Source organism: Centruroides vittatus, unplaced genomic scaffold (genome assembly GCF_030686945.1).
Source record: "Centruroides vittatus isolate TY-2023 unplaced genomic scaffold, ASM3068694v2 scaffold_2520, whole genome shotgun sequence".
In the NCBI taxonomy this organism is placed as follows: domain Eukaryota; kingdom Metazoa; phylum Arthropoda; class Arachnida; order Scorpiones; family Buthidae; genus Centruroides; species Centruroides vittatus.
The window spans coordinates 861,100-875,829 of NW_027122689.1; the positions used below are offsets into that span (position 1 = coordinate 861,100).

General features: G+C 42.5%; 1 long non-coding RNA gene across 1 annotated transcript; it reads left to right on the forward strand.

Annotated features, from left to right (window-relative positions):
- The first annotated feature begins 720 nt into the window (after positions 1 to 720).
- On the forward strand, positions 721 to 4,674 carry LOC136987510 (uncharacterized). The gene is made up of 2 exons (XR_010882618.1): positions 721 to 759; positions 3,127 to 4,674. It is a non-coding gene; the product is annotated as an uncharacterized lncRNA (long non-coding RNA).
- The last annotated feature ends 10,056 nt before the right edge of the window (positions 4,675 to 14,730 follow it).

The following is a 14,730-nucleotide window of genomic DNA, read 5'->3' on the forward strand; positions in this document are numbered from 1 at the left end:
CTTCCGCCCGACTTTCGGTGGCCAAACGCAGTTATACGCCGCGTCCTTTCGCCAGGATACTTTAAGGATGGAGTAAACGGATTCCGTCTCGTTCGGCCCGGCGGAGCGCAGTTTCTCCTTCCGTTCTTCCGTCCCGGCAAATGAAGCCTCCGGCGGTCGTCGACTGCGCCCGGGACCACCCCGGCCCGAACCGGAAACGGCTAAATTACCCAGCTCCGGTGAGGGCGTTACGTGTTAAACGGACCGTCGGCTCCTAAACGAAAAGAAAAGCCGCTAGTCACGTTTCCTGCAAAATCTGCAGTCTTTTACAGTCGGCCCGCGGTTGGAAACTCGCCCATTTCACATTGGGGCTCCGCTGGTTTTCCGGCCAAATTTACCCCGTTTTCCTTCCCAGTCAGCGGTGGCTAATTCTCGGACCGGGCAATAGAAAGGAGCCTTTCGTCTCTCACTGGAAATCGATAAAGTTGCGGCTTCCCGGAAAGGCGCAAAGGCCTCCCCGCCGGCGCCCGAAGGACCCGGCCCGGTGGGTTACCGAAAGGCCGAGTTTAAAGGAACCGGGAAAGCCGAGGGCGGTCGGTTTTTCGCCGTCTATCGACCCGCGCTTTCCTTCGTCAACGCACCCGGAAGTCGCGTAGAGTCACGTGAGCGGCAGTGACCCGGTCGGACGGGTTTCCACGTCACTGTTATTGAACTAGTTAACGATAAGTTTTCTCTTTTTGTCATTCGACGCCGGGTCGCCGCCACCGTCGCACCGTCGCAGTGAGTAACCGCTTCTAACGCCTTAATTCCTTCCGATCCGGCCACGACGCCGACTTTACCCCTTATTATTATTATTTTCCACGCGGCCGTGGCCACTCCACCCAGCATAATTTAAGTCACCGTTGTCGCTAGACGTTCTACCTCCGCCGGTCGGCCGGCTCTTAATTTCTTTATACACTACGGGCGCCTAGACCTATTTTTCCTATCGTCGCCTGGCCCCGTATCGACGTGGCAAAATATTAAATTTAACGTAACGGTCCCGGGCCGAAAATTTTTCCTCCTCTTCCTTTCGTCTCTTCTCTCGGCTTGCCGGGGTTTCCGTCGATTAACGTTAAAATAAACCCTAGACAAAACCGTAATTCGGCCGCGGACTGTTTTAGTTAACCTTCCGAAACCCGACCCGGGCGGGGATTGCTTTAAGTGCAAATTAAAAATGTAACTAAAGCGTAAGTTTCGTGAAATGCGGTTTGTCCGTAATCGGAGGACTGCCGGGTGAAAGCAATCGCGAAACGCAGTTATTAAGTGGAAAGTAATTTCGAAATCAAAATTCGTAGAAGCTATTTGGCATTCGCGGACCACAAAATTCTACCCCACAGATTTTTGTCATTTTATCCCAAAAGCCCGCTTCGGAAAGTTACGAAAAATTTAAAATCGTCGAAGAGAGAAGTATTGGGAAATAAAAACGAAAAATCGATGGACGAAACTCGTTTTGTAAAGTGACGTTACGGGCCAACCTAATTTTCAGTGACCAACATACTTCAACAATGAAGGTTCGGCGAAATCGGAGAAAGGAAAAATGTCGAACGTCGTTTACAATTAAATTGGTTCAAGGAAAGTTCGTCGTCGGCGATTTTTAAAGGGAAAGTCGACCGAAAACCCTATCTTTTTCCCCGAGCGGCTGGGGGAAGCTCTTTTCTACTCTGCTAAATACCGGTTAGCCGAGGGTCCTCTCCGTTCTTTCCTCTTTCGGTCGGCCCACCGTCCCCTCCGCTAGTCGTTTACGAAAGTAACGCCGCGGCTGTTTAAAAATAGATCGGAGACGTAAACAAACGGTTTATAATTAATCGGAGCGGTGGGTTCGGTGCCCCGGGTTATCTGAACGTCGACCTATAATTGTTTCGCATCTCGCGCCGCGGAAATATCGACGGACGAAACCGAAAAGTAGCCATCAAATTTCCTCGCGGATTCTGAAAAAAGTCGGAATGTTTCGATGGGAAGAAATGGCCGGAGGCCGTCTTAACCGCTTTTAAGTGGAAATTTTCTCGGCCGGTGCGGATAAAATTGCCGATAAGGAGCGCCTATCTATAAAGGAAATCTAGAAAACCGAGTTCGAACGTCATCCTCCAGGAGAGGCGTCGTAATTTATTAGAAAATAAGTTACTAATGTGGGATTTTCCGCCCTCTCCTCCACGTCACCGATAGAGTTTGGAATCCGATTAAAGATCGTATCGTCGTGCGACGAGTATTTGGGTTCTACGACCTGTTAACCGACGTGACGCAACGCTAGTCGTTCTCGCGTAAGGCGTGAAGAACTTCTGGGCTATTTATATGCTAATTAAAATCGATAAGGCGCTACCGGCCGAGATAAGCGTGGGAAAACCGAGATAAGAAGCTATTTAAAATAATTTTAAGCCGGGAGAAGGTTTATAAATATCGAATAACATACACATCCACGCCGCACCATCCCGGGTAAAATACGCGCCTGGCTGGCCACGCGGCCTCCACGGGCTAAATGCTAATAACGTCCGTTTCCGGTTCCGAAAATCGATAAACCCCGCGGAGTTGGTGCGACCGGGTCTATCGACTTGGCCAAACTCGAATCTCACCTCCTTTAATTAAACTGATTTTTTGTCACGCTGGAAAAACCGAGTCCGTACCTCGGAAACGACTCGGACAGTGTTGGCAACGCGGCTAAAGATAAATAATACCCGGGTTTACAATCGCATTCTCTCCGTCGATACCGGAAACGATTGGGTTAAAAACGTAGCTAGGCCAAACCCCCACGACTCCGTCCACCCTCCCGGTCGATTCCGCCGATAACTCGTTCTTTAATTTCTATTAAGTTACTGTTCTTTTTCGTTTTATTTTGTCGTTATTTCATTCAAATTACGCGTAACTGTACACATTTGATCGAGAGACGAAAATTTCCCGACATCCCTCGACCGTATTCCAACAAAATGTAAATTCTCGATTAAACCGGGTAACATTTAATATATCGTTCGGAAGTCTTCGTCTTTCTTCTTCCGACCGCAAATGTTTCATTTTCTTTTATAAATTGTAAACTCGGGTTTTTTTCTAACGTAAGGTTAACGATTTTAAAATATTCCAATTACAATTAATGGATCGATGACTTTTCTTTCCTATCAGACTCGTCCGTCGCTATGGAAACGTGGTTGGACGTTCGACCTCTGCGCATTCCTCGTCCCAAACTGACGAGTTCGGCCGGGTCTTCGTCTTCCGTCGGCGGATCCTCGGAGAAGAGAGACAGGAAGGAGAAGATGGAAGGGAGCAAAAGCAGAGACAAGTTAAAGTAGACTGACCCACATCCCACCCCGTCTTTGTGCCAAATGCCGACTCTCCTCCCGGACCGGAGCGCCGCCAAAGTCACGTGCTGGAAATGCTGTTGGCGCCATGCTTTTGTCAGTTACGTAACGAGCGCGATAACGGAACAGTTTCTTCTTCCAGGAGCTGCCAACGTTTAACCACGTATTAATTGTTTTTCTTTAATAAATCCCAAGAGAGAGTACCCGGCCCGATTCTTCACTGCGTTCTTGCCGTGGTTTTTTACCCATCGACCCACCAGCCACGTGACGAGAAAGAGGATTTCCCGGATTGGTCGGTCGGTCGTTCACCTCACCCGTCGGAGAGGACGGCCGGAAATTCGTTTTTGGCAAATACCGGACGAAAAAGCACGCGGCGAATCTTCTAAATAGGAAGAGGCGACGCTCTCGGGAGTAGAAAAGTGACGACACCGGTTCGTAAACGACAAATTGGGTTACTTATAAATTCGAATGACATTTATCGTCGGCGCGTCGCCTCTCCTTCCAAAGTGGACTCCACGCGGTGTCCGGAATTTCCACCTCCGTCTGTTTTTGGATAATGCGACACTCGCTTTAATTCGAACCGCGCCCCTCCGACGCTCGAAATTAGAAAAAAATTCCCAATCGCGGGGTCGATGACGTCACCGGGTCTGGTTCCCGTCCGTTCCGCCTACTGGGCAGGTGGAAGGGCGACGTAGGCCTTAAGATTCGATTCGACCTTAAAGTAGGTCGGTAATCCGGTTTCTCGGACGACTTTTGCTCCGAAAACTCCCCCGCGTCGATACGCCCGATCTTTATTGGCGGCCGAGGTTTGACTAATTCGAAGAAGGACAAGGTCGAAGGGTCGCAGGTGGGCGACCGCGCCCACCGGGACGGTGACCGGTGAGGACGACCTCAGAGAGTGACTCCGTTTTATAGTTTCGCCACGTGGGAGGGGCGAAGGTCGACGGGACGGTAGGCGGAATGATAAAATAGGCGCGTAGCGGGCCAAACGCTAAAGCCGAACGGCGTGGCGCTTAACAAAATAATCATAATTATTAAGAAAAGGCGGAAAATTATTATCTGGTGTTTACGATAAATCGGGAGGAATCCCAACCCCCGACTACGACGAACGGAAGGAGATGGAACGTTTTCGGTAGTTAAATAACGTAACCTACGGGTGGCCGGCCGGACAAAAACACGTCCGAAGATTTTCGACTTGCGGAAGAAACTGGCGATTTAGGCTTTCTGGCGAAATGTGGCGTTTACTGGTTAATCACCTCAAAATATACAGATGTAACAATACTTATTTGTAGGGAAATCGGCTTTGGCGGTTTGTGAATTTTGTAAATCTTCGCTTTGCGAAATATGTAAGAAAGTAAAATTCCTATTTATATCTGTTGCATATTTTCAATTATTCCGTCTGGAATTATATCCGGAGGTTCCACAGTTTATAAGTTAAACCGGGTTGGTGAATATAAAACAGAAATCATTAAATTAGTTTATACCGGGATTTCGCAACCCGGTCGTTGGCCGCCCCCAGAGAACCATCGATTTATTTGGCAGGTCGATAAATTACTAGGGGTCGTTCGGGTCATCCGACAATTCTTTTTCATTTATTAATAAAAATAATAATCGATGTTTCGAAACTTTTAGTAACGTAAAAGGTAAAATTCGATTTTTGATTTACGTTTAAAGAGAGAGTATTATTAGTACCTGTTATATTTGCACGTGTTTATTTATATCGGTACTGGGAGGGATGCGGCATTAAATCGAGTGTCGGAAAGAAGTCGACGGGCGAAATTCGCAGAATTAGACGCGCCAATAAATCAAAGTTTCTACATTAATTCGAATTTAAATTATTTCGCTTTTTTCATTCCAAGTGTTAATTAACGATTTTCAGAAGAAATCGTTAATTAACTCGATGCTAAAGTTCACCGGACGAAACGATATTAATTTTTTCTGTCCGGGACAGCTGTTCGATTCTTTTGTTAACAGATGTTTCTTTCGAACTTCTCGAACGGCTACCGGTTTCTGGCCGTATTTAATGTTAGCCCACCTAACGCCAACCTCCCACTCGTTTCCACAACTCGTCCGCGCGAATATTCTTCCCGTCCCTAGAGTTTTTCGTCCAAGGTCGTTAAATCGGCATTAATTCCGCCACGCGTCGTTAACGCCGGTACGAAAATGCCCAAGACTTTTTCGGGTCGTCTCCCGTCGGTAAGTCGATTCTACCAGTCGTAGCTGAATTTAAGGATAAGTCCTTTGTAACTTAGTTTCGTTTGTTGGCGGCAATTTCTAAGACAACTTTTTTAAAAAGCCTTCGTTAGTAGAAGACGCGGAGAATAAAAACTTCCCAGACTTTGAAAGTGGCGTGGGAGCGATAATAGACGTAAATTTCCCGACAAGAGTAAACCAAAAGAAACGCTGGCTCCAGCTTAAAACCGGCTCTTTACGGTAGGGTATACTGGAAATTTCCGCAGAATCCGTTCTTTGCCACTTGTCGGGTTCTAAAAGCTTTATCGGTGGCTAAAGGCAATGCCGGAAATAGAAAACGCAATTTCGATATTTTGCCGTAACTTTTTCCGGAGAAAGCCACTAGAAAACCCTCTGACAATTTCTCGGGCTCCGAAAGCTCAGAGGTACGAATTTGCATGGTTCGAAGTAAGCCTGTACCTCGACGGGTTTTCGCCGCCAATCATTTTTGCAGTTGGGAAATGCTTCCGGATAAGAATTAGAATGGAAATACCCAGATAATTATAAATTCGCAGCTTTCGTCGTCGTTAATTTCTCCGGCCGGACCGGCATTCGGTATCTTTCGTTACTAAAGTGAACGATGTCTGCAATTCGAAACGAGCCACGTCGGAGAAGATATATCGCGTGTAATTAGCGCCATCGTGGTCAGGACTTTAAATTAATATTTACGCCGTATTCGTTCGGCGCCTAGATCCGAGAAAAATTTCAAAATTCTACTTTTCCTGTCTCCCGTCCGACAGAAGGACGAGACGAAACGATTTTGTAAGAAGAACACGAAACCGCATTTGTCCGACGGATAATCGAAAGATCGTCTTATTTATCGGGTGACGACGGCGAGATGAGCTCGTGTCGGTCGGGTTTTATCGAGGAATTAAAGGATAAATCGGAGAAAATTTACCGTTTGCGGGGAATCGAATTCCGAGATTAGTATCCGGTTGCCAGGAAAGGAAATCCTTTCTTAAGTTTCGAGAAGAAAATCAACTCTCGTTTTCCAGCGGAGTGGAAAATAAACTGGAAGTAAATAAGGTACTGCACGTAGGGAAGTAGATAAAATGTCGTTCTACACGAATACTCTCATTTTACGTTAGGCAGCTTTTATCGAAGATTATGGTCTGTATAAAATTTTAACGTCAATTCTCTTCTACTGCCAACTTAAACCGTGGTTCTCCTCTCTCGCGCAATTATTTTCCAGTTATAAAAATTGGGGAAAACTCGAAACGATGGAGAAAACTAGCGGAAAATGAAGATTCGGATTTCGGGTCGAATTTCCCGGATCGCTCGCTAATCGTTTGACTTCGATACACGCAATTTATGACCGTAGAAAGGTCATTTAGTGGGAATTGACATCGATCGTTTACGTTAAACACTTACGCGTAAGAATAATGGGGACTGCGAGAAGGAATTCGTTCGGGGGAGCGATAACTCTTCGTACGTCATAAATAACGAGAATTGAAATTGCAGTCTCCTTACCTCTTACGAAATTTGAATAATTTAAAATTGTTAAATTGATTTATGCGCCAACTTAGAAACTTTGATTAATTAATTGAGATATTTGAAAATGCTCCATTATTCATTGTCGAGCGACGGAACCGGAGAGGATAAATCACTCCAACCCGTGTTTCGATTTACAAAAGATATTTTTTAAACGAAAAATATCTTTTGTAAACCGCGGTTTCTCTTTCCCACTCGTTCGTTATTTCAAATAACGACGAGATCGTTAAAAAATTAAATTGTAGAAAGTCGACCCTCCACCGAAATTTGGCATAAATACCCAACGAAAAAATTTCATTTTTGATATAACTAATAACAGTAACTCATTATCTCTACAAAAAATAAAAATCCAGCAACGAGTTGCCTAACTTTCCCAGCAACATTTGATGGCGTCATCTGCTATCACAGTTTATTTTCAAAACTTATATTTTAACTATTATAAAATGGCAAAAAGCACAATTTTGACTGTAGGGACGAGTTTTATATTAAAAAAAAAAAAAAATCGTAAATGCTAATAACGAGTAAAAGCCGACCCTACACGACCCCCTTATCTCTCCACCCTTCACCTATAATTATCAAGATTTAATAGCATCGATCCCTCTAATAAACGAGTCTTCCCGCAAAATTTTAGACATTTTCGACAAAAAGCACGGGAGTTATTAAGCTTTAAACAGGGTTAACAAAATCGTGTTTCCCTCGCACATACTAAAGCCTAGACTCCACGTTACCGGAATCCGCGACGTAATCGTAAAATTGAAAGCCAAACTGACGAAAGTTTCAGTTTTGGAACGTTCAGTCGAACAGAAACAAGACTGAAAGCAGAGTTAAAAATCATTTAACTTTTTCGTTTTCGTTCCGCGCTTCTGTCGTGCTGCAAACAATAAAAACGCAAGGATTTGTGACGCGTAGTCACGTGTAGTTTAATTGTCGTAATGGCGGAAAGTGTAGCAAAAAGGACGAGGAAACGTAGATTTGGAATTATTTATCGAAGAAGTTAGAAAATAAAGATGTCTGTACGACTAAAAATGTAAATAATTGAAAGATTATTAACAATTTCATTGTTAATAAATGCAGAGAAAGAGTGGCAAAATCGTTCACGTTTGACTCTACGACAATTACAGAACTGACCGACAGATGGCGCAATTCCACGTAACGTTCATTTCGATGCTAGTAGCGTCAAGGTAAAACGAAAACTGAACTGAAATGAAAACCCTGTATGTTTCAGTTCTGTTTCTGAGTTTCTGTTTTCGGATAATGTGGAGTCCAGGCTTAACACGCATACATACAGAAATTACCCCGATTTTTTTTTCGCATTTCTCGACGTTTCGAGATGTCCCGAGTCCAAAAATGTAAAAGATTTTTTGGGGTGATTTTTTGACCATACTTTCCTTCTGTTACGTATAACAGCCGGGAAAGTAATAACTATAAGTAATATGAATCACTTCCAAAGCTTTAATATTGGAACGCAGTTTGGATAAGAAATGTCCGAAAGAATGAATTTTCGAATGTCTTGTCGATTTTCGTCCGATTTGTTAAATAATTATTAGTGACAACTACGATGGAGAACGGAATCGAAGATAGAAAATAAAGTTTCCGATGCAACGAGTACCGGACGAGCGGTAATAGTCGAGACCGGAATGGAATTCGGATTTCTGGCCAAGCTCTTTCGCATTACATTAAGAAAATGAAAGGGTAAAGCCTGGGACAGACAGCTGCTACGATACAAGACGATAAGGATGTTATACCGAGCGGTTGCTGTATTCAAAATGACGGCGTTGGCAGTGTGTGGTAAGACGGTGGTTTTTCCCAAGGCGCTAGTTTCTTTTTACCGTTGCCGAAAGAGAAAAGGATACAAAATTTTCGTAAAGGCCAAACTAAATTCAAAGAATATTATCATTTGAAAGCGTCCTAGTCTGAGGGTATTCCTCGGTAGATACGTTCCATAAATTCAAATTTAAATATTTCTGTATTCTAAACTACACGCTTGCTCGCATACAATAATATAAAATATACAAATCTTATAAAGGCAGGAGCGCAACACACTCTTTTTGCGTCTCCCGTCGAATACGAGCAAACAAAAAAGAAAAGGAAACGAGAAAAAACAAACCACTTTTACAATACTCGCCGTTTGCCAAATAGACGCGCATTTCATACAATTAGCGACGCGTGTAGGCTACATCGTAAACATTACCGATGTTTCTGGTAAGTTGAAATTTATTTATAATTGTCTATTAACAGTATTATTACATAAGAAATCTAATTTGATAATCTAATCTAATAAATCTAAAGAAAAATATTATCTGTGACTTAATGTATAATATAATATCTCTCCGTAAACTACCAGTATAATAACTTTACGCATTGTTTACAGTTATTTAATTTATAAAAAATATCGATAAAAGAGGAGAAGAAACCTCGAACTTTCTCAATAACGGGCAGGTCGAGCTTAAAACGTTCCGTTCACTGGTCGGTGCGTTGGTTAATAGAGGTAGCTCCGCGTTTCCGCCATTAAGGGCTGGCGTCGTCGTTCGTAGGCATTTGAGAACGAGGGCGAGAAAAATGGCGGCGCCCATACCTACAGATAGTAGCCTATCCCGAAAGAGGGATACGCGGTTCTAAATTTGCATTTTTGGAGACAACGGAAGGATTCCAATTGTAAAACTTAACCGTCGAGTGGATCGTCTGGCCGACAAGTATTCGAAGTAGCCACGAAAAACTTCGAACGCCGGTTACCATTCGAAAAAACTTCGAGACAACATCTATAACGTAGCGTGAACTAACGTGCGCTTTGGTAAATTGTACATTTTCATTGATAAAACCGGACGATGGACCCCGAAACGAAACTATCCGAGCCACGCGTTGCTTTCCGCCGTAAATTACTACTGCCAGTAACCGTTTCTTGTTTTCTGACGACGCGCACTTCGGCCGCAATATATAAATGCTAAACGTGTGCCGAGTGCGCGGAGTGTAGGCGAAGGAATAATGAAACGCACCCGTTATCGGAAACGGGTCACCGCGTTACCGCAGCGTCAAATTTCGACGCCCGGTAACGTGGGAAATATTTGATGTTTTTGAGATTTTGATATACCCTGCACTTCGGATCCTCTCGTCGCAGTGCCGTTGACTTTTTCGGCAACGAATCCGAATTTCATTTTGTTTCCGGGCACGGAGTGGGTCAGAATAAGGCCAACGTAATCTTTTGTGTATAGAGAGACACGCATTTTGTTATAATTACAACACATAACATCGAATAGTTTGCCAGTCGGCTGGGTGACGTTACCACTTTATAAAGTTGTCGGTTCCGGGTTAAACGACTTCCTCATTTATTTAGCCAATAGAAAAGCGCGATACCAACCCAAGGAATTGTCAGTGGAGTTGTTTAGTAATATGGCGGAGAAGCTAGTAACGGCCGGGCAGCTCGAACTGACAATTAATTTTTTGGACCAATGTAAAAATATGATATCGAAAGAGAAGTAAAATTATGGGAGGATTTCAAGATTTTACCCAACGGGTCCTCTAAAACCGCAGAAAAAATAAAGAAAAGTACAGTTTGGCTATATTTGTTTCTTTTAAATAATAAGTAAATAATACAATCGGCAGTTTTAATAACGAATTAGTTTATTAAAAAAATTTCGTACGGTTTTTTATATTATGTCTGTAGTATATTGGTCACAGTACTGTACTGTACTGTACATATTTCTATGTGATGTAGATCAATAAAAATATAGCTCGTTAGAACATTATATTGCTAGTTAATATTAAACTAATGAGTTTTCGAGGTTTGTACATACAGCGTAGAATCTTAAATTTTGAAATATTTAATACCGAACTAGGAAAAAACTGAATCATAAAAACCTCTTGTAATGTGCAATTAAATCTTTGGTAAGCATACTTTAAAATTAATTTTAAAAGTTATATTTAAAATGTGTTGGTATCGAATGAAAATATAACACGTCTGTCGATAGTCTACAACCAAATGATTTACTTTATGAAAGTACAGTAGAGCGTCGATAAGCGGAACGTCGGTAAGTGGAATGGCCGGAAAGTGGAACGATTTTCAGTCGGACTGTGTCGTGCTGAATCGAATGTTTTTGATACTAAATTTACTTCTAAAGTATAATTTTCATGTTTTTTATATTCTTTAATATATTTATTTTGTTTGTACAAAATGCAGAAATAATTTTTAACGATACGATAGCCTCGATGATTATTATAAAAATTTTCGTTAGGCTTAAAATCGACGAAAATTCAACACGAAGCGACACGCAACGGAGAAAAATTCAGCAGGAAGCGATACGCAACGGAGAAAAATTTGAACATCGGACAGGTTAATGTATTTTTTCGTACAAAGTCGGAAACTGGAACAAATCATTAACTGGAAGGACCCCAGTCCCCAATTGGTTCCACTTATCGACGCTCTACTGTACTTCGTAGAAACGAAAGTCTCTCACCACCCGGCGCCCATGGTAGACCCGGCCGAACCCATAATGGGTTGGCTAAAGCGGGCCTTCTTAGTGCCCACAGGCCGGAAAGAGTTTAAAGAAACTACACGGAGAGTAGGTGAGAAAAGTCGAATGTAACGGATAATCACGTGACACTCGGAAAGTAATTTCTCGCACTGCGGACTTAGCTACGACGAGAAGTTCTAGCGATACGACGACATACCTATCCCGTCGGGCATCACGAGTCGTATCTCTCGAGGCAGACTAGAGACCCGGGTTCGAACAAACTCGAAGGTTCGATTACGCGGTGGCCGGAAACGACGGGGGCACTTTTAAATGTAAGTCTGTAATTTTCTACACGAAAGGCGCGACACGGACTGAAATGGTGAAAGCTAAGCCAAGTTGTCGGCAGAATATTAAACCGACGTCTGCGCCAACCTTTTTAATGTACATTAATTATTAGTTACGGGATCGAGCGGTAGGGAACGCGATTTTACCGTCGGTCACGGTCTACGGGTGGAAGACTGCGACTCGGTTATAAGGGACAAACGTAGTGGAAGAAATAGGAAAAAAATGGCAGCGGTGGGAGGAGAAAAGGGCGTAGAAAGACGTGTACTAATGAGCGGTTATTGCGATACTCCCGGAAACGACGACAGTAATCCCGTTTGAGAAACGGGATTTTCTTAATCCTCTTTCTGTCAATTTAATTCGGGAATTTTCGACTTCCTTTATTCTAAATTTAACTCCGAACAACTAATTTCTCCGCTTTAATGCTTGGCTAATAGGAAAGGCTACTGGTCGAAAACCAGAGAATCTCTCTCTCCGTTTAGCATCTTTTACTTTCCTTTTGGTTTTATGCGTTTCTATCATATTAAATTCGGAAATATTTTCGTGCTAATAATTTAACTCTAGAAATTACTAAATTATTTTTTAAAAGTGTATTTTTGTCTGTGTTTATCGTCGAATCGTCGGACAATTTTTACAAAAACTAATGACCTAATATTACTCGGATACGCTAGAAAATTAGTTTTGAAATGTGTACGAAATTCGGTCAGGAAATGCCGAAATGGCTTCTGAAAGGTTGAGAAATATATATTTATATATCGTCTGCTTCGGAAGACGGGAGATTGGCCGGAATCGTCCAAGTAACCACGCGTAACCGCTTTCGTCCGTCTCTCCCGGTTACGACGTAGACAGAAGACGTAATCCATCGGCTAGGTAATAACGTAAGCGACGCGTATACGGATTGTCGTCATTTACATTATAATTAGAAAGTTAATTTAAAACGATTTAAACGACGACACGGTAATTTTATACACGAATAATTTACATAGGTAAAAATTTGGGGCATAGAAGCGTGGCAAAAAATCCGAAAGTAAATCGTAAACGAGCGGGACCGAGTTTATTTTCGCCAATTATTTCGCGCCGGGCGTTAATGGTATATTTTTGCAGAAGATAAGTTTGGGAAGAAGAGGGAAGAATTTCAATACTCGGAGAAGAAGGTGGAGTCTAATTTCGAGATAACTCGTTGCCGGCAGCGAAAGTATTTTTTTCCAATTTTTCGTTTTTTTCAACCTCCGAGGATTTCATCAATTCCGGCGATCATCTCCTTCTTCCAGATAATAAAAAACTTTTTCTTTTTATATCCGGTGCAACTTTCAATTTCTGGGAGCGTCCCCACGCAACTCGGCTCGTTTGTCCACCTCCCATTCAATACTTCGTTACGTCACCGTGACGAAAATAAACTCTTTCCATCGAAGACGGCCGGATCGCTTTCTCTTCTCGTAGCAGTGGCCAAACAATACCTGGCAACCCGTATTATTTCCTTTTACATTCCGCACTTTTATTTCTTAAATACTCTAATCATTAAATCATTAACGGGGCGGGCATTCGAATTTCGTCCCTACGTCTTTTTTTTCATTATTAAAACGTATTCGTACGCATTTATTAAAAACACGTTTTATTTATTTTTTCTTTCGAAAACAAATTTAATTCAATTAGAAACTTATTCGACTCGTCGCCAGATGGTGCCACCTCTTTACTACCCTTTAACTAGGCGTTTACCGAAATGTCGCGTTAATATAATTAGAAGATGGATTTTAATCGGGTTTTTACGCGTTACGATCGAATTATAAGCCACTTTAAGGCAGGGACAAACGTTTCTTTCGTTTCCTCGCCTAAATAACAATAGCGATCGTCTTCCCCCAGCCAATTCCCACGTTCCGAGTTACTTTCGGTATTAGTAACGAATAATTTAACTTAAAAATAAATAAGGGCTTGGGGTCAACGATAAACTTCGGCGGAAACAATATAGGTAAGAGGAAAGAATAATTCGAATGCCGTTTCGCCGCCCTTCCGCCGGGAATTTTCGCCCTCTTCCTTAATGAATTCGGAAATTTGTAAACATATTTATTTACCGGGTTAAGAGGAATTTCGAGTAGATTTGGTACAAGCGATTGGCGTAGCCCAGGCGATTAAGTTTGAATTACCCTATAAAAAGGGATAATAATGATAGATGTGGGATAGGAAGCAAATGTTGATCTTTTCCAGACGTTTCTTGACAAATGTCAGTTATTAAATTCCCTTATAACGCTGTAGTCGAGTCGTAATTTCCAGTTATGTATCATCACTATACCATTACGCTTCTATTTACTCGACGTTTCCGGTAAAAATTCGCCATTACGCCTAACAAACGAGATAATTAAATTACATTACCGAGAAGAATAGAAGTAGACTGTTTTTCTTTTCCTTATCGTTTCTCCTATTTATTTTCCATTTCGTAACGCGACGGAGTATAAATCGGGTAAACAAATCCGCCTTTCCATAGAAAAATGTACAAAATACATCTGTTAAAAGAGGAAGAAGTAAATACTTCTGCGGCGTCGACCGATTAAAAACAAAGCTTCGTTTTGTAATATTTCGCTTCGGTCCACGCCGTCGGCGCCTTCTTTCCCCTAAATACTCACGGGATTAATTTACGTCGGAGGAGGCGCTGTCATTATAGAAATTTGCGCGCAGACATTTTGAAGGTAAATGCCAAGGGCAAATACTGCCGAATTTATGCACTTAATAACCACCGGAGAGGAGGGAACTACGTTTACGGTATCGGGGGCCAAGAATTTCGTCGGCGGGTCGATAATTTTGGAAAAGTTTTTTCGGATGCAAACACTTTTACCGACAGAAAGGAAGATACAAGAAAATGCTTTCCGTGCCCAGCCCAGACATCCGACGAAAGAATCGCTTCTCCCGGAAACGAGAAAACG